Below are 23,101 nucleotides of genomic sequence, written 5' to 3'. Positions count from 1 at the left end.
TTTGCAGTAAATTCTACTTTTACTATGGCACTAAGATATTAGAGATTATATTACATGCTGGGTTCCCAGGATGGACAGTTCAATGGACTGCACACCGTGTAATCATTGATTTGGTGCCTTGAAATAGAGCTTATAGGGAAAGCTGCTGGGGGAAATACCACTAATAGAGACTGAGACTGGTTACTAAAATGGGGAGGAAAACTATTAGGTTGCAATCATTTTATAGGAAAGTGTTCTTAAGTGAGGGAAAAGGAGTTTATGTTCCATGTAGAAGAATCCCTGCAGAACAGTTTCAGCTTATTAGTACTAAATTGACCACAGCAAATGAGCGCTACAATTGTCAATGACCTGGCATTTTATAAGCACACTGGGGCTCAGTTTTAAACTATTTTACACACATGAAGAATGTGAGATGGAAGATGAAAGCAAGAAAATCCACCCAGCAGTCTCGGCTTCAAAGACTGCTGCAGAAGAGTGCTCTCGAGGGTGCACATATAAGTACAATGAGATTTGCTTTGCTTCTGGAGTTTGACCACTGGCACTGAAATATGAGGCTTGAATAGAGCAGTGATAGCCCTTAGCAAGGAAATTGTTAGGGCTGTATGCAAGTTGCTAAACAATGTGGAATTTAACCCTTCTGAAAGAGAGGAATCACTGAAGGTATTTAAAAGTGGGAACAGAATAACAAGCACTGATGTGGGGGAATGACCTGGTGAAGGGCATGAGTCCTTCTCCATCCCTGTGTCACAAGATGGCCTGGGATTTTTCTGTGCTGTGTCCTAGAGACTTCATTTGCAGATCTAGTCTCTGCTCTGCACCCTGGGGCTACAGGACAAGCTCATAGGCATCTCAGCTGGACCTTGCTTTGAGATGGGGTACTCACATGTCCTGTCACTCCAGGTTTTGAATTCACACCACAACAGAATAACCTTCCTTCAAGTTTTGGTCTGTGTTGAGTGCTCTTCCAGCCTCTTTAATACAAGTGCAAAGTAAGTCACCAGGCATGAGGATCCTGCAGTCCTTGCTCAAAACGCATCAGCCCATATAAACTTGTCCCTCCTGTTTATCTGTACTGCAATATCTGTGTACCCATCCACAGTCATAAAGACAGCATGCTTCTTCATCAGGTCTGCAGGTGATGAGATGGTGCTTTCAAGACATGGGAGACAGCAAGCAGAAAATCTGAAGAGGACAAGTAGAAGAGCCACTACTTTGGTCAAAAAGTGGTCATTAAACAAGGTGATCCTTCATGTATCTCTGGTTTAGGCAAACACTGTGCTGACCATAGCAACAACAGCTGTAGATCCCAGAGCACTGCTGCACTTGCATGACATAAATGTGATGCATGGTTTTTAACAGTGTAGGGAGAAGAGCTAGAGAGATCAGCCGTGCTACAAACTAGATGAAAAAGAGGGAGCTTAATTTTTTACATGATGCACTGCAGCATTTGCTGGTGGGGCTTTCTGGGTTGTGTCCATAATGACAGCACAACCTCCTTTATCTAAGGCCCACTGCCAATGTCAGTTAAGCTCTGTGCTAGGTCAATCTAGTTATCAAGTCTTGACATTCATAGGATTTCATATGTCAATGTGGCAATCAAATGGCCCAAGTAGAGATGGTTGGAGGTCATGAGCAACATGTAACAACATACTCTGATTCCAGTTTCCCAGTGCTAACAAATACTAACCTGTCAACCAGGCTATCAATCAACAAGCAAAGCTGTTTGATGCACCAACACCAGATACAGAAGAGCTTCAGATACTTTGATGCTCTTCTTTGAGTTTATTACACTTCAGCACTTTCCTTCTCAAAAGTTTTACAAAAGCTGTTAATTTTTCACTCAGATTTTAAAATGCACTGAACTTCCCAGAGACGATGTCTAACAATGTTAATGATGGCTGGTTTCAGAACTCCCGGTAGGATTTGTATGCAATTAATGTTCTCCTCCTCTGAACAGAAACCTAGAGGTTTGCAAAACACACCATATGTTTGTCAGTTTGCCAATGAATCAAGATGTTTTTGCAGCCTTCTGAGTTTCAATAATTAATGGTAATGTCTAAAACCTAAATCACAGTTCAGGGGCTCAGAACAGAACTTTTGCCATGTCCAGTGTTGTTTGGCATCATCAGAGTGAGACGTTTCAGGTGAGAAATTAAGCATTTGTACTAACTCCTATTTTTCCCTTCACTGCTTAATCTCCTGTAGTGGGTTTATGTGGCAAGGTTTTGGTAGCAGGGGGCCTCCCTCACCTCCTTCTGAGCTGAGTAGATTCCTGCAACAGACTTACTTTTTATGCAGAGTAATGCTATTACCCTCAGTGTAGGCTTTGGTCTCAAACACCCAAATGTTAAATACTTCTAGCTGCCTAGATTGACTTGATCTTAGTGACTAAATGATGTCTAACAGCTTACAGGTTGAAAATATGCTTTATTCCCAGCAAGTGTCTTGTTATTTGTTTTAGCAGACTATTACCAACTAATTAATACAACAAAATTAAGCAAACAATATAAATCAGATGGATCTCAACATTGTTCACGAGCAACTTCACTAATTTTTATGAGCCATATTTTTTCAATTATTATTTAAAAATGTAGCTACTTGAATGTCTGATCCAGAAGAGAGTGTTTAATGTTAATAACTCATACACTTATTTCCTTCACCCTTGGGTAATTCTTCTGAAACCTCCTCTGCTTCCACATTTGTACATGAGCATTCCTGCCTTAGCTGAGACTTTATGATTAGATTCCTTTTCCTCAAGGTGACGATTTTCCTTTTTGCTAGGCTACTAGAAGTCTTTCCCTTTTTATTGATTCCCAGCTGATCTGACCTATTCCAGTCTTTTTCCCCAGACAGATCTAAATTTGCACTTCAAGATGGCTGATAAAGGAGCAGGAAATTCCTTAACTATCTACAATATGCTAGACTACTACCCTTCCAAAGCAGAACTACTGCAGGAAGGGTTCCAACAATAATGATGTCACCAGCCCTTCTGCTTCAGAATTATAAATATCACTAGAAATGGAGCATTCTTTAATTTGGTTAGTCTCGTACTCATTTTAATATTATTCATAAAATGGCTAATTTGTACAATCAATTAATTTAATATACTCCTAGACTATCACATAAGTTAGCAGTTCCTATGATCAGCATATTTTTAATAATACTGTTGATTTTTCTCAAGTGTGCCACAATAATGTTGGTGTTGTGCCTATGTGAGAGGTAATGTGTTTTAGCACCATGAATCTTTTTAGCTTTAGTTGTACTTTGCAACACTGCCCATTCACAGAACATGAAGCACATTAGAAACATTCAGAATAATTCCTTTTAGGGTCAACCAATTGCCCCTGCATGACTGAAGCAGGGGATATGCTGGTGCCATTTGGGCCCCTACTGTGCTTTCTGTGTTTTGGAGGTAAAACTCCCCCTAACAGCACCCAGCGCGATATGCCGAATGCCACACACTGGAACTGCCAGGAGGATTTCTGGACAGCAGGAGGGTTCAAATCCTATTTTGAGAATTGTGGCACAGCATTTAGTGATCCCAAGCATTTCATCGTGCAGTCTCTCGTTCCTTTTAAAGATTACATAGTCAACAGCAGCAATAAATGTTTCCAGCTAAAGCTATCTTCGAGTATCTCTGGGATTCTTATTCAAATGACTTCTTACTTGCAAAGGTTTTTTTTGTTTGTTTGTTTGTTTGTTTGTTTTACTATATTGATGTAGCAGCACTAATAGAGTACCTAGTATAAATTAAAGAAAAAAAAAGTGTTAATGCTAAATAAGGCTTGCACAAATATGGTTTACTGCAGCTTAAAACTGACAGCAGAAATCCTAGTATAGATAACATCTAAATCCTATTAAGCCTCAATGTGAGGCAATATTATTGAGATACAACCTTGGCTGCAGCAAAAACAAAGGTTTGCTTTAAAGATTCATAGTCTGTTTTGTAAAAGATATATCCACTCCTCCTCCTCCACATGATCTTTTGAACACAATTTCAATCCAAACTCTTTTGGTTTTACTTTTTTTTTGGCCATCCAATTCTCAGTTCCATTAAATTATTCATTAAATATATCTCCTTTCCTTGAGAAAAAGGTGGATTTTACTCCCTCCAAAATTACTCCAGAACTGAAAAGTTTTCACTATTCAAAAAACAGAACATTTGAGCAATCTCCCTGTCCATTACCAAAATTATTTTGCCTGGAAATGCTGGTGCAGTGACTCCCGAACACTGCAGGATGAGCACTTCACAACCCCAGGCTCCCAGTCCCACCTGGGTCCACCAGGCAGGAGACCTTGCTGTCCATGGGACTCTCAGGCTGTGCAGGATGCCAGCCAGCAGGGAGGGGAGGAACAGAGGAACATGGAAAACCAGCACTAAAATCCCACAGGAAAGAGATGGGCAGGAAAAAAAAAAAAAAAAAAAAAATCCAACATAACAATTTTTCATTGAAAACGGCCTGTTCAGCAAAACGGATGGTGATTTTCACTCACCTTGCAGGGGATCCAGCAGGGCACCAGCTGCTTTCCTGCCAGGTCACCCTCTCCATTCTCTCTGATAAGCTGAGCAGTCATTAAAACTGTGGGCTGAAAAAGCTTCAGTTTTCCCAGACTTGGAATGTGAGCAAAAAAAAACTCATGGCCACAGGCTGCCAGGGTCCAAGGGCAGGATGGGGTCCCACAGTAGGAAGAGGAGAAGTGACTCGTGGGTATCGGAGGCTGTACTTCTCTAGCAATTCTTCCTCCTGAAAGCCTTGAAGAGAGACATTTTTGATAGTTTTATAATTGTTACCTTTAAAAAAAATCCCTTCTGGAGGGAATTTCTGAAGTTTGCTGTTTTATTTTTTGTTTCTTCCCTTTTATTTTATTATTATTTTTTGTTTGTTTGAATTTCCCAGAGAAGAGGTCAGTCTAGTTTTAGTCAGCATTCAAGCAGCAAAATATTCTTCAAAATACTTTTTTTTCCATTTTAAACCAAGTCAAAGTTTATAGTGTCAACTTCCCTATTTCCTCTTTTTAATCAAAGCTCAGTATTTCCATGGGTCAGAGAGAACAAACACATTTGAAAGCGAGGACAAGTAGTCTTGCAGAGAAATCTGTTGCTGTAAAGCTGCCATCGTGACTTTTGGGTCATTCTTTTATCATTCATTACATTTGAGAACCACCCACAGAAGATGGGAGTAAGACAATTTGGACATTTGCCTGCCACAACAACCCCGCATGGCCCCAAGTAGCCACAATTGTAATTTTGCTTTTAACTTGTACCTATGTCTGGACTAAGCCTCCAACCAGTCAGAAAAAAAAAGAAAAAAAAAAAAAAAGTGAGAATAAGTGAAAAAACAAGTGAATTGTAGGAATAGCTTGAAAATACTTTGTTCTGCCCTGGTTGACACTGAACAGGAGATGGATTGGCTGGTCCACAGGATCCATCATCCTATATACTCTGAATTCTGCAAGCAATATCCCAGCAAACATTTCCATTATGTGTGTGCCAGGGTTTGAGAGCTGTTGGGGCTTCTGAATTCAGTAACATGGCTAAGCAATTCAAGCAGGAAACAGTCTCTGTGGTCATGAGGAAGAACTGTGAGAACTAAATGTACATCCCTTACTCATCCCCATCATCCAGTGAAGACATAGAAATGGGCAAAGGCTGGCAGATTTCAACACTGTCACACCAGAGGAATAGAAAACTTGTTCTCCACACATGAAAGGGGGGAGCCATAGAATAAATGCCCTCATCCTACAAAATGTTCCTGTACATGCAAAGTGCAAAAGCAGGAGAAGGAGGAGGAAAAGGAGGAGGAGGAGAGGAGGAGGAAGAGACCTTCCAGAACATCCTCCACTGGGGATGACTGCTGCCATGGCAACAGCAGCTATGTGAGAGAAGAGGAGAGAAGCACCAGCTGTGGTCGGGTGATTGTTTTTTCCCCTCTTTTTCCTTTTTTTTTTTTTTTTTCATCAGAGCTGCTCCAGACACTGGGCTTTTTTCCTGGGTTAGAAGTATGAAGGAGCAGATGCCCCCCTGCCAGCAGCGCAGCACCGGTGGGCTCTGGGTACCCGTAGTGCTGCTCCAGGTATGGGGCACTCCCAGTCCCCACCAGTCCCTGAGATGCTTTGCACCATTTTTACTCCAGGTCATTCTCTGTGTTTAACACAATTCTTCTTTGCTTTCTGTAGGTAAAAAATCTGGAGATAAAAATCATCATTAAACTGTCCCTTTGGTTGCGATCTGAGGATTATGGGCATGATCTGCTTTCAGTTGCATGAACACAGAAAACTACAGCTTCCTCCCTACTCTGGATTTAAATTCTTATACCTAAACTCCCTCCCAAGACCATTGTGCCCTGCTTGGATCAAAGGCAGCCCTCAGTGGGACACCTCTGATCGTGCCTTTAATCACCTAGATGGTCAGTGTGCAAGTCTAAGACAGGCTCAGTCTGCTCTCAAAGGCACCCACACAAGGTGAGTTATCCCACCCACAGACAGAGAGACAATTTGTGCTCTGGAAATGAAAGCCTTTAGCACTGGGCAGGATAAATTACCCCCCGAGGGCCTCTCTCTCTCTAAGCAACAGAGAGCCGCTACTCAACCAAATTAAAGTGTAGCATTCAAAGCTTAATGTTAGATGAAGTGACTCTCATCTGCAGAGTAATGTCGCCCACAGACCTACTGAGCCTCATTTATCTTACACAATTTACTCCCGCTCCTTCTCCCTGCAGCTGGGCCAATGGCTTGTGCTTTCAGGGCTGTGCCACAGCCCCTCTCCTGCTCTGGGATGCCGTGCCAGACGCAGCTAGAGATGGCTCTGCCTCTTCATTGCGAGATGCCAGCTTTGAAATATAACGCATTTCTCCCAGACAGAAATTATCGGAGCAATGCAATTAGCAATCGTACCTATAGGGCACATTCTGAACTCCGGTTACTGTGTGACTGCCCAGAGAGTCCATCGAAACTCAAATAACCCATTTCAGTACATTTACCAATTACCATGCAAGAATGGGTAAGAAACAATTTGCTGCTTAAAGTCAGCAAATGAAATCAAGACAACTTTCAACTTTATGAGTTTCATTTGATTTTCCCTCAATCCAGATGAACCCCCGCCCCCCAAACCAGAAGTCACAAGGGATTAATACATATTCTACTGAAAGCCACCGAGGGCACTAAATTAAATCTGTGGTGCTCTCTCTCAATCACTCGCACACGTAAATGGCCTGGAAGCCACTGCAAGGCTTCCTGTTGGCGTGAGGTCGCCAGACAGCCCAAAAGCTATTAGCACTGGTTAGGGAGTCGCAGAGTGATTTAGCAGAATTTCAAATGACTGCCGCAGCACTGTGCTCCATGTTGGAGACAGGAGCAGTTCTTGGAAGTGCATTTGGATAAAGCTTGTGAATTTAAAGTTATTTGATAGATCTCTTGATGTTTGACTGAGCATGTGTAACGCAAGTGCTGTTCATTGTAACCCTTTCTCTCAGTTATCTGTGCTAGCAGTGGCTGTGCAAATGTTTTCAGAAGGGCCACAGGAACAATAACATATTGAAGGGCAATTCCAGTAACAAGTGATGGTCGATATTGCACTGACTTGCAGTCTGAATCTACCAAAAGTGAGCATTACTGAAAGCCTATTATATAGACACAGAAATCTTGAATACCCTCAGGTCCTTCAGCGCCACCTTTTCTGGTATGTAAACAGACACATGTAACAACATGTCCCCACATGTTGTGTGGGGACACAACATGTAACATGGATCCCCACAGACACATGTAACAACATTCTGTCCCCACGGATGATTTTTAAATGGTCTTTCTCTCTGGAAAGACAAACTCCTGTCAGCCTAGAAACTGGAGTCACATTTGGATCTTGAACCTTGAAATTCCTGGTTTTCCCAGTGAATATCAAACACTGTAAGAATCTGGGGTTCACATGGTGAGGATGCGGGAAAAGGGACAGATGGTCACCTTTCAGATGTGTTTGCAAAGATTAAAAACCGTATTTAAACTGAATCAGCCATTTGTAGTTTCCTGCCCAAAGTGGCAGATCAAACAAAAGACTATGAGAGAGTATGAAAGCACTTTTGCTCAGTCCTAGTATCCTCAGCCACCATCTTGGGGCTGGGGACTTTACTTCATTAGGTCACAGATTAAGAAGAAACCTTTTTTTCTTTTTGAATGACAACAAGTCTGTCTGCCTGGGAGATCTCCCCTCTTTTTCCTGCATGCACACAAACCAACGTGGATGTCGGATCCTTTCCCTGCAGCTCTTGCTAGCTGTTGGACTAGCTAGATCGCATGCGGGTGCTGAAGATTTTGACATCTTAAGGTAGAGTTTGGACAAATTTGAATCTGGGAATATACAGCAAAGGAAAGATCTCACACACACACACAAAAAAAACCTTCTATTTTGCCTGGAGGAATCTGGGAAGAGAAGATAGAATAGGTAAGTGAAAGAAGGCTTGTTTGTTATAGAAGGACATTTTTTCCTTTCCCATATGCCCTAGTGAGAAGATTTATATACCACAATACCTATTTAGCTTGGAGTTTTCTTGTCTGGATTTAGCTCTAAATAAATGGCTGGGATTTGAAACCATAATCTCTATTCATCAAAAAATGTAATAGCTCACTCACAGAGAGGGAGGAACGCTGATTCCCCAGACTCCACAAGCCTGAGGCACTTTAGTAAGGGTGAGTGGCTTTCCTGAGGGTCCCTCTATCTCAATTCTACCAGCCAGTGGCATCTTATGCCACAAAACAAAAGCCTTCACAATGGTAGGCAGTGACGTAGTTATTTAGAGAGGAACATGTTTTTTTAGATGTTTATGAAACATTTGGTTTTGTACCATCCTAACTTCCATAAGATCATGCCACCACCCATTTCATAGTCTGCTGTGGTCTTTCTGGTGTTAGCCCATTCTCAGACTGACTTTCACTCCTCCCTCCTGTTGTGGCACCCATCTCTGCCCTACTTCCCTTTGTCATTTTCTTCTTGATGCTGGCCTCTCCCGCATGTGATGCAGGAAGGACGGCCAAAGACTGGCAGATGAATGATCGTGCTAGGTTTAGTTGTGAGGGGAACAAGAGGACCAGTTTTTCAAATCTCATTTTTTCTAGCTTCTTGTTATCCCACTGAACCTGGATTTGCAGATAGTTTCTTCCACTTTCAGCACGAAAAGCACTGAGAGTCAAAACAAATGAGCTGGGAGCAGTTTCCTTGTGAAGCCCAACCTCAGAGGGGGGTGCTTGATGCACATCATATGAAGCTCTTGGTAAAAGTCCCATAAAAGGCATTGTGAGCTGGAGCCATCGACCACTGCAGTTGACCAAAAGACTTCCAGAGGCTTTGGATCAGACCTTTAAAAAACACTCAGTGTGGGAATAAACAATTCCCCAGTGAGTCTTCAAACTCCAAAAGGCACAGGTTTTTGTGGCAGTGAGAAGCTGGAGAGCACTGCAGTGGCTGGTGATGTTATCTGAAGCTTCCCTGTCTGGTAGCATTGCCTTTCACAGAAAGCAGGATTGTACCAGAGCTTCTCCTTACCAGCCTGTCCACCAAGAGTGGTCAGCCTCCTCTTTAGGGGCCTTTTCTCCAAACCAGAGACCACTTGATGTGTTGGACCTGAACTCATGTACCCAACCTTTCCTTCAAACACACCAAAAATCCCGACACACCAGTACTCGTCAGTCACTTAAATTCAATCAAATAGACTTTTTCACAGTTCACATCTTGTCATGGGGCTAGCTTTGGATTGGCTCCAACTTCCCATTTTCTGGCGTGGCTGAGTCATTTCATTATTTTCCTTGTTATTCTTTCCTCCTTCTCTTGGTACCATTCCACAAGGTTTTTTTGTCTCAGAGCCAAAGGTAACTACACAGACTCTTCTGATCCTGTGATAGGGGGAATGCAATAACCATCCCAGGGATCCATCTGACATCAGTCTGAAGGCTTCCTTGTTAAAGCACACAAATACAGTTTTGAAGGAGCTGATATGGATAGGACTCCACATTTTTTGATTTCATGCAGTAAAGACAGTTTTCTTTTCCATTCCCATGACTGTAGAGATATGCCAGATTTTGGTGGGCCTGACCCAACAGACTAAAAGGGGGAAAAGCCCTCCAAACGTGTTTTCAAGATGTTAGGATCATATCTCCATAATTAAATTTTCTGGCAGTTGGAAGTAGTGCAAGATCAGGGTTACAGTGTCTTAGAGGAGAGAACATATTGTCTGTCTTTGCTATGGCCTGCAAATGGCCTCTGGTTGTATTTAATATTTTCTGGGTTAGCTTTCTGCAAGTCTGAGTGGAGACAGCAAATACAGATCCGTGGTCCAAGGTCCAACAGGCAGATGGGTGGCTGAAGAAATGTGAGGACAGATACATAATACAAAACACTTGGAGAAAAAAAATAATAAAACAAAGAAAGAAAGAAACAGTTGCAAGAATTAAACATTTCCAAGCTCAAATAAAGTCCTGGTTTTGTAATCAGTTACAGAGAGGCCAATCTCTTTGTATATATATATTACATATACACATATGCCAGACTCTAAAACGCTGAAGGAAAGTGCTGACTACATATAAATGGGTATAGATCTATGTACCCTTTGACTGGAGAACAGATTCTACTTCGGCTGAGCAAGTCAGTTAAGTCTGTGCAACTTGCAGGTCCCATTTTAGTGTGTGTTTGCTAGTTTAATCAACTTTGAGCCACATCCACATGGATAATGCATGCAACCTCTCATGCGATCAAACCCCAAGGGTCAAATCCTTCTCTGCAATCCAAGCCCTTAGAGCTCCTTTGATGTTGGGGTCTCTCCAGGTGACCATTTCGAGGTAGCAAAAACTGAGCACAATGGTTAACTGCGGGCCCTAGGAGATAATACACAGGAGATGGCCTGTCAACCTGAACAAATGTCAGAGGTCCAGGCTGTGTATACCTCTGTATGACCCTAATGCAATAACATTTCTGTTTCTGGCCATGGTTCCTGAGTTAATATAGTTTGTTTGCCTGGGTTGCGCATTTTGGGGGGAGGTGGTTTTGTGTTTTGTTTTGTATTGCTGTTGATTTATTTTTTTTCCCCAGGTATATTCATTTAGTTTTTTAAGTCGCTTTTGCCCATGACCCTCATGTTTTTGTAGTCATCCAGTAATGAAAGTTTGAGATTTCACAGCTCTTTCGGGACTGACATGGATCTGCAGAACTGTTATATAGAGAAAAACAAAGCAAGACGAGTTTACCTGCTTTTGAAATTTGAAGTCAAACATTCAAACTTGCATTCAGTCTGTCACCGACAATTATCATCAGCTTCTACCTCCCACTTGTTAATATTGCCTGCAACTGTTTGTTTTGTTGGCCCCACTGTTTTGACAGACACAGACAGATACTGGCCAGCTCTGGCACAAGCACATGAGATAGGAGGCAAGAAAGGATGACTACGAAAACCTTACATCCCCAGCAGAAGCTTTACACTGCTCCTGACTCCTGGTGGGAAACAGAGCTGCATTTTCACTGCCTGCCAAGGGAGTGGGGATGAAAGAGTGAACCTGTTTCTTTTCCACATTCTGGTCTCTTCTATCAGAAACTTCCTTTTGAAAATTTCTCTTTCTTCCTCTCCACAACCTACAGCAAATATGAAGTTTGATTATTTATTTATTTGTACCAGAGCAGTGTTGGCTCCAAGAGCTTTACCTATCAACATTTTATGCACAATGTAGTAGAGCTGTCAGCAAGGACAGATATGTGGGAGGGTTGATGAAAAGGCCGTGCACCTAGTGCAAGAAATATTCATGTCCTTTCTTGTGAGTAGAGCTCGAAGCCTCGTTGACACTCTGCAGATGGTGCCTGCTCAATGTAAACTACATGTGTGCAGAACAGAGCAAAAGGCTTTGGAGGGCTCGTCAGAGTCACGCAGCCATGTTAGCTGCTCCCTACTTCTGTCTCACACACGTGCACAAAGCAGGACTGGGAAGGGTATCTGAAAAACTGCTGCTGCTTCTGCTGCCAGTTTCATTACCTAAAAGAAATCTCCCTTGGAAAGAAAAAAAATAATAAAAGAGAGAGAGAGAAAGGAACAGAAATGTCATTTGCTGACATTGTCATTCCCTGATGCCCAGTAAATAAACATAACATCTATTTGTCACCATGGAAACATCTTCCATGGTCCAAAGTATGCAAAGGAGAGGTATCTGAGACACCCAGAAGTCTGAGGAAATGAGCAAGTATCTAACCTAGCATTTGATGTTGTGTCTCTCCTGTAAGTATTAGTCCTTTAATTTTTTTTTTTTTTCTCTGAGGTACAAACATATTTATTTTAGAAAGGGCAGCATGTATCCTAGAGACAAGGCTGAAACATTTGCTTAATGTGCTTTCTTCAGTGCCTAGTGCCTCTTCCCTCTCCCCTGCCAGGGAGGGATTTGTAAATAACTGTTTTATCTGTATTTCTAAAAGGCACTTGTTTCTCCGGGAACGCTGCATTTGGTCTTCTCATCTTGTGCATCAAAGTTAGAAAGGCATTGCCATGAGCTACATAAGCGATGTATTGATTTACACCAACAAATCACTTCTCTTGCCCACGTGGCATAGACAGTCACCTGGAGATGTGGGGAACACATCCTCTTCTTCCTGGGGAATTGCAGTGCCACCGACGAGGACCTGCCCACCCTGCCTGCTCCAGGACAGATGCCCTGCGACGTGGCACCATGCTGCAGCCCCTGAACCTCATAGTCACAAGCCTTTCATTTACATAGTATATATGATGCTTAGGACCGGGATAACTCCTTTTGCATTTCCCCTATAGCAGATGTAGCACCATTAAGGAGAAAGCAGTCTTCCCTAAGTCTTCTATCATGGGGGTTATGCAAGCCTGCAGGTGCTGTGCAAATAACAAGGTGCAGGTGAAAAGACATTCTTGCCTCTAGGTGTACAAAAAGCTACAGATTTGTGAAAATGTACCCTCCTGATAATCCGCACTGGGATGTGGCCATGTACTGCCTTACAGGAAGCTGCCATCATGCCATGGATCATGAGCTCCACAAAATCTGGGTGTAAGCAGCGCCTTGCACCTTTAAGTTGGAAGCATCTGTGATTCCCTGTAAAGGAAAGAGCCCATATCAAGACAGTGGCAGTCAACCTGTTGGTAGACTGCAAACAGCTTTTGTGTTTCTACCTGGAGTCCACTTCTGGAAGCCAAGGGAAGTATGAGGTCTGAGCTGTTGAGGCTGCATGGATATGATCAGAAAGCAGAAAATCAACTTGAAAATAAAATTAAAAAATAAAATAAAATAAAATAAAATAAAATAAAATAAAATAAAATAAAATAAAATAAAATAAAATAAAATAAAATAAAATAAAATAAATAGAATCTGTGAGCAAAGAGGGATCTAAGAGGATAGAGAGGAAGGGCATTATGGTGGGATCACTCCATGAAAACACAGTCACTGTTTTTCAGACAGGCAGAGCAGAAGTTAACAACTGAGAAAGGAGTGATGTTGAACCTGGCTGCATGATCTTTAAACATCCTATGGTATGCAATAGGAAAAGTATCCATTACATTTAGAATTATGCTTTATGTTTGATTTATTTGTGGTTTTTGTTTCCAGTCTTGTGCCTGACTTAAACTCTGACTTTAATACTTAAGCAAAGCCAAGGGGTGTATTTAAGACTAAATCCTGAAGAGGCATACCTCCAAACTAAGCTCTTCTGTCAGTGTGGGTGGAAGACAGAAAACACAGACCTTCAAACAGCTTCTTCCTTATTAATGAAGCCTCTCTCTTAAATGCTTTTCCCCATTCTTGCGTTTCCCTACAGAAAAAGTGGAGTCTTGCATTCTCCATGCACATGAACCAATACCTTAACTGGATGTGCCCCAAAACACTCTGATGCAAATATGAACCATGAAGGAATGCACTTGAATCCCAGAACGCTGGAAATGGTCAGTAGAAAAGACTTAGTAGCTTTCAACAGGTAAAAGTCATCAGCTTAAAGTCCATTTGCTGCCTTCATAAAGGCATGCTTTTTAGACCATTACACAGAATGACAGATAAGCAGCATATGGTGTCACCTTCAAACTTGAGATTTTCTGTTGATTTATCTTGGTGAGAACCACCTTTTCCCTTCCTATATTTCTTTGGGTTTTGTTGAATTCTTTCTTTCCACCTCATCTCCCTTACATTAAGCACTCCCCATTGTGGCATTCCTTTGTCTTCTTCTTACACACGAACATCTCCAGAAAGCTTTGATTTCCGTTGTACTGCTCTTCATCTACTCCTTTAGCAATATAATTTTTACTTTTCATCTCAAGCAGCCTTTGCCTTTTCACCTACCTTCTTCCTCCTTGACTTGATACTCTGCTCACACCAGTGCACAACTGTGTAATTATCCATCATCTACAGCAAGTGGTCTTGATTTATTCACTGTGAGAAAATCATTTGTCTACACTGATTTCTCTAGCACCAAGCTTCATCTATTGTTTTTCTTCCTACACCCATTGACACACCTGATAGCACATGCCCTAGTAATATCTTTCCAACTGTTACCAATTATTTTTTTCCCTAAATAGCATGAGTAGATAAACGTTCCCCTGTGGACACATTTTTAACATATATTTCCCCACACCCTTCTTTTATTTAGGAAAAAGTGCTTAAATTGAAATAATGGAATCCCAGAGCAATAGTAATGAAAAAAAGAAAAAAAGAAAAAAAAATCACAAAGATGAGTAGTGTGGCGTACTTTTGTATTACCTTTCACATTAGAGAAAAACTTCTGACTTGTTGAAAAGAATAGTTTACTTCCTACAGTCTGCACATAAAAAATATCATAGTTTCCCCATATAATTTCTTGCTGATCTGTCCAGATCTGTAAAGTCATAGGTGACACTTGTCAGATATTCTGGCTGAACTTCAGCAAAAAAAAAAAGGTGCAGCTTTTGCTTTTCAATGCACTCAGTTTTCCAAAGGACACTTGAACCCTTACTTTCAGAAAATTTAAAATTAATTGAGTTTAACTATTTTTTTTTTATTAAAAAGGGAAAAATGTCACACCTCTTTAGTCTGTGATTAGAATGTACTCGTTTATTTACAGAGCCATTTGTTGCCTAAAACCATTTCTTTTACATAATTGCTTCCTCAGACTGTTTGCTTATGTCGATCAGAAAATGTATTTTGGAAGATTAGGTCATTTATACTTGTGCAAATCTGAGCAATAATTCAAATAAAGCAAGGTCAGTTTAAATGAATACCATAGCTAGCACAGGGATAAACCTGTTAAATTAAAATCACTGGATGTAAGACTCTGCTGATCATGTACTTGCACTGGAACATGTCAAATGAAGATTGTTTCTATTTACTAATTTACATCAATGCTGCAAAGATGAGATGAAATTCCCTCTAAAGTTGTAAGGTGTTTACTATATAGCAGGAGGTCAAATAGTAACAGATTTCCATTTGGCACTAAGTTAATGCTACTTCTGTCAGGCATTGTAAATAGCTCACAGATGAATGTTTTTAAAAAACCTAAAGCTCAAGAGTAGTGTACAACCCAGCCAGCCAAGCAAAGGAGCTGGGCTTATCTCACCATTATATTTTAATAAAAACCAGAGCAATTACCTCTGTAGTATTTATTATTTGATTTTTGAAACAATTAGATAATTCTGTCCATAATATTGCAGGTTCAATCAACTATGGACAAAAGCATTATTTCAGACCTATACAGTAGGCCTGCAAACTTTACACAGGTGCTTAACATCACACATAAGAGTATTTCCACTGAATGTTAAGTTGTCATCTTCCCTTCTGCCCACAAACATGAAACTATTATTTTATTTCTGATAGTCAGAATTTGTTGATGATCATTACACCAGATGATTGATTTTCAGATTGTTTGCAGAATGTTTGTGAAACAATGTAGATACCTAAACTGCACAGTATTGTCTTTGTTTCTTCTGTGGATGTCTGACATGGGAACTTATTAAATATAAATACATTATTTAATATATAAGTTATATTAAATATAAAAACATCTGCCCACTGATCAGCAGGAAGTCCAGGAAGAGGAACAAGCAGAGCTGGGAACCAGCTCTTGGGGCAGCCTTCTGGCAGCTTTCTCACTCCTTGAACCCCTACGGGCATGACGCTGGGAGGAGAAGTGGCACATCTGCTGTAGGTACGTCCATGAGTCCATAAACCCCAGGGCAATCCCATGAGACCTCAGTCCTTTGGGCAATGGGAAGGAACAAGCCGGGACACAAGGCCAAATGTCAGGTTGCTGCTTCTATTTATAAGCTGCTCATAGGCATATTTTATGTATACATTTACGTGTCTGTAGACATGAATGTGCATGTAGACAAAAACTATGGCAGTGCATGCATGGCCTGTACCATAGCCACAAGATGTAAAATTCCCATCCTGATAAGAACCATGCTGGCTAAAACCTGAGATGACCCATTTTCAGACATGTTTCCCATGATCCCAAGGCATGGAAAGCACATCACGATGCTTCGAGCTGCAGGATGGCCTTCGTGCAAAGATATGTGTCCCACACCCTGCTGCCCACTTGAGCCACATCTATCTGACCAGCCTGGCACACCCTGGGTATGATGCACAGCATCACCTCACACACCCTATATTCCGATGGGCTGCAGATGAAACCACCTTAATACATCAAGTTTCATTCAGCCTGTGATGCCACGCGTGCCTTTTACAGAAAGAGTCTCTCTTCACTCATGAGGCAAGGCAACTGCTTTCTTGCCCCAGTAAAACCTCGTGTTGTCGTGAAGTGGCAGTGCTCTCAGTGCCAAGAGGAGAGGTTTCCTCCACAAGAGGCTGTGTGGCTCTTTTATGCCCGGTTCATCAAGAAGGGATAAGTCATAATTTGTAAACAAAATTGAGTTTAAATAAATTTTCTTGATGCATTCTGCTTCAAGTATCCCCTAAAATGTATCACTTAAAGCCAGCATTAAAAGAAAATACTATTAAGAGGGCATAAGGTAAACTCATTTAGTTGCTCAAATTGTATAACGCAATGAATTAATATGGTAATGTATCTTCAGAGACCAGAAGTAGATAATAGAGGTGAACAGAGGTTTTCGAGCTTGGCTTCGTAAAGGCAAAAGTAATTTATCATTCTGTTGTAGTTTTGGAGGGAAGCATTTCTCATTTCTTCTGACTTTCTCTCTGAAATTCTTAGTTTCATTTTTAAACCACTTTTTGGTTTTTGCTTTGTTTTTATTCCAGACAGAGTTTCTATCAAGTTCAGCCGTACATAGCGCTCCCTGGAGAGGCAGCAAGCATCAGATACTTTTAGTCCCATCCCTATGCTTACATGCTTCCAGGGGTGCAGCGACATGGGACTTGCCTCTTTTGGAAATTCATCTCATTTCTCCAGCTGGCATGAGCAGGGCATGGAAAGAATAAAATAATCTATATTTTCCCCTTGTTTGCTTCTGTTGTTGGGGTCAGGGTGAGGCTCCAGCTATGATCAGTGCTCTGTGAATAATCCCACTCCTTTCTTTACAGCCACACAAATGCACATTATGTCTTTATTACTTACATGCATTGTCCTGTAAGAGCTTATTTTTAATTAATAGAAAACAAAGCCCTTCTGACCTTATCCACAGGAAATATTGCCTCATTCATGCTAGCCATAAATTAAGCTAATACAGTCTGCATGTCCAACATATTTCTCTCAGGTAACATTCACTCAAATATTAAACAGGGAGAGAGAAGGAGGGAAATCCTATTACTAAAGTACCGGTGTAAAGATGGACTCGGTAATTGCTAAAAGGCATATCAGAGAGAGAGATTTTATTGTGTCGTAACAGTTGCGGAAAGTAGAGAAAAATATCTGATACAATTGAAACGGGGGGAAATTTTAGCAATGCAAAATCTAATTGCCCGAATGGGAATGTCATCTGATGCTATAGCAAGGCAAACATCTTCAAAAGAATTCAGTGGAGAAGAAAAGCCTTTACGGTGGAGAATAAAAGCTGCTGTACAAATATATACTAATTAACCTTACTAATTTGTCTGTATAATTAGATAGTCTCTTTGTTTTTTCTTTTCTTTTTATTTTTTTTTTAACTGCAAGCAGGGCACAGCAGTAGCAATACAAAATATTTTACTTCTCCTTCTGTATGCTCAGTGCTGGCAAAGAGTAGATATCTCCTCACAAATGAGCTGTCACAAATTGCTCCTTGTTTGGTGGCGACATCCTTGGTCTACATTATAGCTACAGGAAGCCTAATCAATTATGCTCCCAAAATGAAATAAGAGCTCTGTGGTGTCAGGGGCATAGCTCATAAAATTAATTACAAGGCAAGTTTACATATTGAAGTACCAGTTTATGGAGGGACTAATAACTTTTGATGAGACTTTGACAGGATATTACTCACAAGGATTATGAAAACACAAAAATCATTTGGGACCGGCTAGTCAGACAGCAGCTTGCATCCCAGCCGTCACCCGAGGTCTGACCCTCTCCTTTGTCAAGTGCCAAGGCTCCCGATTACACCCCAATATTGCCACCCGTGCAGAGAGCACAGAGCTGTCCCCCTTAGCTACCAAAATCCCCTCATACAACATCTCTTCTTACTTCTCCCACCTCCGATTTTTTCCTGCTTCCTGTAAAAATCTTCAGATTTTGACAATGTGAGAAAAACAGATCTAGATAGTTTTTTTTAAGACTGGGCAAGTACCAGGCTGCAGGGTGAGCCCTGGCACCCCGGGACATCCAGCCAGGATCGGGGCTTCACCATCGCCCCGACCTCAGGGCACTTCCACAGGCAGATAATGGGAAATAGGATTACTCAGGCATTTGTGTTTGCTCAACTGTGGAGCATAAAAATGTAAAAGGTGAATAGTGACAGATGGCAGATCTTTGGGGGAAACAAGTAATTTTAATGGTGGAAGCAAACAAAGCAGATCGTGGCATGGATTAATGTGGAGCCTTTCATGCAAAGATTGAAAACATGTTGCTAGTCAGCCCTCCAAATGGGTGAGAAGGCAGGTAAAAAGCAGTATAACCACTAAACCACTGGCTAAGCTGCGGCACTGAGAGGATGAGCACTTTGCTGTTACTGCAGCCCAAGGAGTGCCACGGCCAAGGGTGGGCACCAGCCAGAGGATTGCACCAGCTCACTGAGTCACCTCCCGATGTGACCGAAGCTGTTTAATGAATTGCCTTTATGAAGCTTCAAGACACTGAGACCCACGTAGAATGTCAAATGATAAATGGCCTGCCTCAGAGATGCCATTCATAATCAAATCTTAAATGTAATTCGGCTGAATGGAGTCATTGCTCTTCTGTGTACCATTTACAAGCCCCGATACTGTTCTCCATAAACTGATACCTTCTCCTGAAAACAAGCTGTGAGTTATCCTGCACGGGAGTGCAAAAGCAAGCTGCACAAAACCACGTTGATATACTCATCATGGAATTATGAGAGAAACAAGACGTGTGAAACCAGGGTGTGTGTAGGTGTCTGCATATCTGCATATAAGCATCCTAATAATTTCTGAAGGTGTTGGCCAGTTTCAAGCAGGCATGATCCACAGGTAGCAGTCTTGGAGGTGCTGTGGTTTTACAAGTATTGAGCATTGGGAAAATAAGTTGGTGAGAGCGCAAGAGAGGGACCCTCCCCATGTCTCTTCATTTGTTAAAATAATAATAAATAAAATTAAAAAAAAAAAAAAAAACAAACAAACAAACAAACAAAAAAAAAACAACACTATGAGCCAAAAACATTGTTCAGAAAAGTTGGAATGCAAGTTTTTTAACAGCACCTTAAAGCAAATCATTCAATTCCCAGGCACAAAGAACAAGCGTGTTCTTTAAATTATCATTACAGAGTTCCTTGTTACTTAGACTGGGCAACAGATTTTCATTTAAATGGAGGTCTCCTCAGAAGTGCAAAGGGGCCTTTGGGGAGGTTCAGGGGAGGAAAAATGTAATTTTTCAGGCTCCAAGTGTTCTTTTGTGTTTTATAAACAGCTGAGTGACAGCCCAGTGATTAATAAGTTACATAAATAATTATAAGCGACATGTAGCTGAATCTAGTCCACATTCCAGACATGGTACATTAAATAAAGAGAATTCTGCTCTTACCCCCAGAAGAAAATTTATCTGGCAACACCAGATAAATCAGAAATGATACTGTTAAAGCACATCCAGTTCTTTGGAGAGACAGCTCATCAAAACCAGAAGTTTCTACTGAGCACACTTTCTCAAGCAAATCGTTTCATTTACTTCAGTCCCACTTTGTAGTTGTTTGGTATAAAAAAAAAAAAAAACAAACAAACAAACAACAAAAAAAAAACAACACATTTTCTCCTTTTATTCATCCTCTCTGGTTGAGCTTATTATTTACCCAGAAATGCCTCTGTGGAGAAGAGCTTTGTGCTGATACCCTGCTATAACCATGTATAGGAAGGTAAATGCTGGTTTGCAGCTTCGGCAGCAGAGCTCACTGGGAGGCTCATTGGATGAGTTTAATTGCTCATGTTTTACAGCACCATCAAGAAATTCAGATGAAATCGACCCCCCTTCCTTGGATTAGGCATTGAAAGAGACAAAATTAAGCCTGCCTATGTCTTCTATTGTAAAGACACATTTCTAGTATGTAAGAACTGAGTAGTATCTCTGTAAGTAGTTCCTGAGGGTTTTAGGGCACCTCGCTGCCCTCCACAGCGAAAGGTAAGAGGATGTGATGAAACAGAATAACCTGGCCCAGCACAGTGCTTTAAGGTTAGGAAACACCTTTGTTTGAAACTCAGCTCTGCCCCAAAGTATGTGAAGGAAAATGGCATGATCTCCATTTAGAAAGCTGTACGTTGGGGGTGATCCCACCGTTCAGAAAACCCAGAGAAGTATTTTGAAATATGTCCAAGAGATAATTTAAAAGTTCAAATTAATGCCTAGCACTGCTCTACCCCAAAAATTCTTTTTGTATGTGTTATTCAGTTGTATAAATGTGACTGTAGTTTTCTGATGTTCCTCTCCCTTTTTGTGAGGGCTTAGTGACTTCCTTGCTCTTACAGGGAAAGGGGGTTACACAAGGAGCTACTTTGGTGTGCATTCATTTATATCATTTTTATATTATAATACTGAGTGATTTTCTGTATTTTGGAGTTCTAATGAGCTTGTGGAAACAATAAAAAAGAATAATTCTGGTAACAAACACTGTTCTTTTCATGAATTTCAATAAAACACTGATTGTCTTAGCAGACAGTAGCCACATTTCCAAGAAATGTGATTACTTCAATAATTGAAGTGTGTTTTTAATGACTTAGATTGTGAAATGAGGCATCATTTCCTAGATTCATAGATTTTAGGGCCAGAAGGGACCTGAGTGATTGTCTGCTCCCAGTTCTCTTGTAAAATCACCATGAATTTTTTCACAGTTGTTCCTGAAGCAAATACATTGCTTCTGGTGAAGCTAAGCACAGCTTTTTCCAAAGTAGATTTTGTTGTAGTTGGTTCTGTTTAGTGACAGTACTTTAACTTTCTAGATTTACATTAAATTCCATCTTTACTCCATTTCTTACACTTAGGATAATTTACCATTTTTAAGTCAGCTGTTTGACAGCAAGAAAAATATGAAGATTTGACTCCTAAAACCATTCATAGACATTCACAGACTTATTTAAATTAATTTTCAGCAGAGCATCTCTGGAGCAGGAGTCCTGCACTATTTTTTTCCAATTAATCAGCTCCTTGAAGGAGCAGTAGTGGTGGCTGATGGCAGCATTAGCAGGGACAGCCACCAAATTTTTGATGGGCCATATATGTATTCCAGCTGTATTCCATGCTGGGCCTGGCTCATCACATTTTCTGAGGATCAGATCAGATCAGATGTTTAGGAACACTTTTTTAAAGAGTTTTAGTAAATGAAATTTTTGACCTAAGAGGTCTTGCCTGGCACCAGATGAAGCAAAGAATTTGTCAGCATGTCTTACCCCTGTCTTGCCTGTCACCACCCTGGGGTAAGAGCATGAATACTTATCCAGCCCACTCTCTCCCAGTTGCGGCCATGAGCAGGGAAGCCCTGCCAGCACACATGAGATCTTCTATGTGGATTTTGTCTTCCTGACATTCTTTCTTTCTTTTCTAACTAACCTTGATCTCATTTCCCCCAGTGTATAGAAAGGCTTTCTGGCAGAAATGTCACCTTTAATCTGTTCTCTATATTTCTGTAGTACATGCTAGTGACCCCTATTTTATTTTGCAAACTTCACCCTGACACAGCATCAGTTTAATTCCCTCGTTTAGGTCCTAACCAAGCAAAGCTCACCTTGTTTTCATCTCTTGGTGTAACTCATTCTATGCTCTTCCAAGAACTTCCAAGATTTATTCTGTCACTTTAATCTGTTGTGGGGGGAATAGTTTATCCAAACAGATGCACACTTTCTTTTTAGTTTCTGATTTGTAAGCTGCAATAAAAGTGGAAGAAATGCAAGCTCCAGTAATAACTGCAATTTTCGGGGAAATTCTGGTCCTTCTCAGTGACTATATGAGAAGTGCAATCAAACCAGGCGAGAGCCCAAAATATACTGGGGAGATATGGATGAGAAAATAAACATTTGCCTATTTATGGATGAAATAAATATTTGCCTGTTTATTATGGCACAGATCTGCAGTGCAGAAAAACCCTCTCTCTTCTAAGACTTCAAGTTCGTTGCAAAGATAAAATCCTTCAGCAGCTGATGGAGGTGCAATACAACCACAGAGTGTCCTCTGGCTCATTACAGACTGTTTTTGTGGTTGGTGGAAAAGTAAACCAACCAGCTCCTTGAATCAGCTCCTTGAAGGAGCAGTAGTGGTGGCTGATGGCAGCATTAGCAGGGACAGCCACCAAATAAACAATTCATACAATGAATTTCAAATGTTTCCTTTTGTTTTTTTCCATACTGTACTTCATGGTATTCTGTCAGAAGTAGCTTTCAGGAGAACAGCTCAGAAGACAACACACTGCAGCTGACATGCAAACTGTTACGATCTCTTCAGTTGCATATTGCAATCTCTAAAGTCTTTAACTTTAGAGACAATGAATGGATCTTATGAAAATGAAAGCCATAGAAATAAATCATCCATCAGTAATGAAAAAAAGAGAATGATATAATT

The sequence above is a fragment of the Netta rufina genome (genome assembly GCF_964035555.1).
Source record: "Netta rufina genome assembly, chromosome: 2".
NCBI classification, from domain to species: domain Eukaryota; kingdom Metazoa; phylum Chordata; class Aves; order Anseriformes; family Anatidae; genus Netta; species Netta rufina.
Note: the sequence above shows the minus strand (reverse complement) of the source record.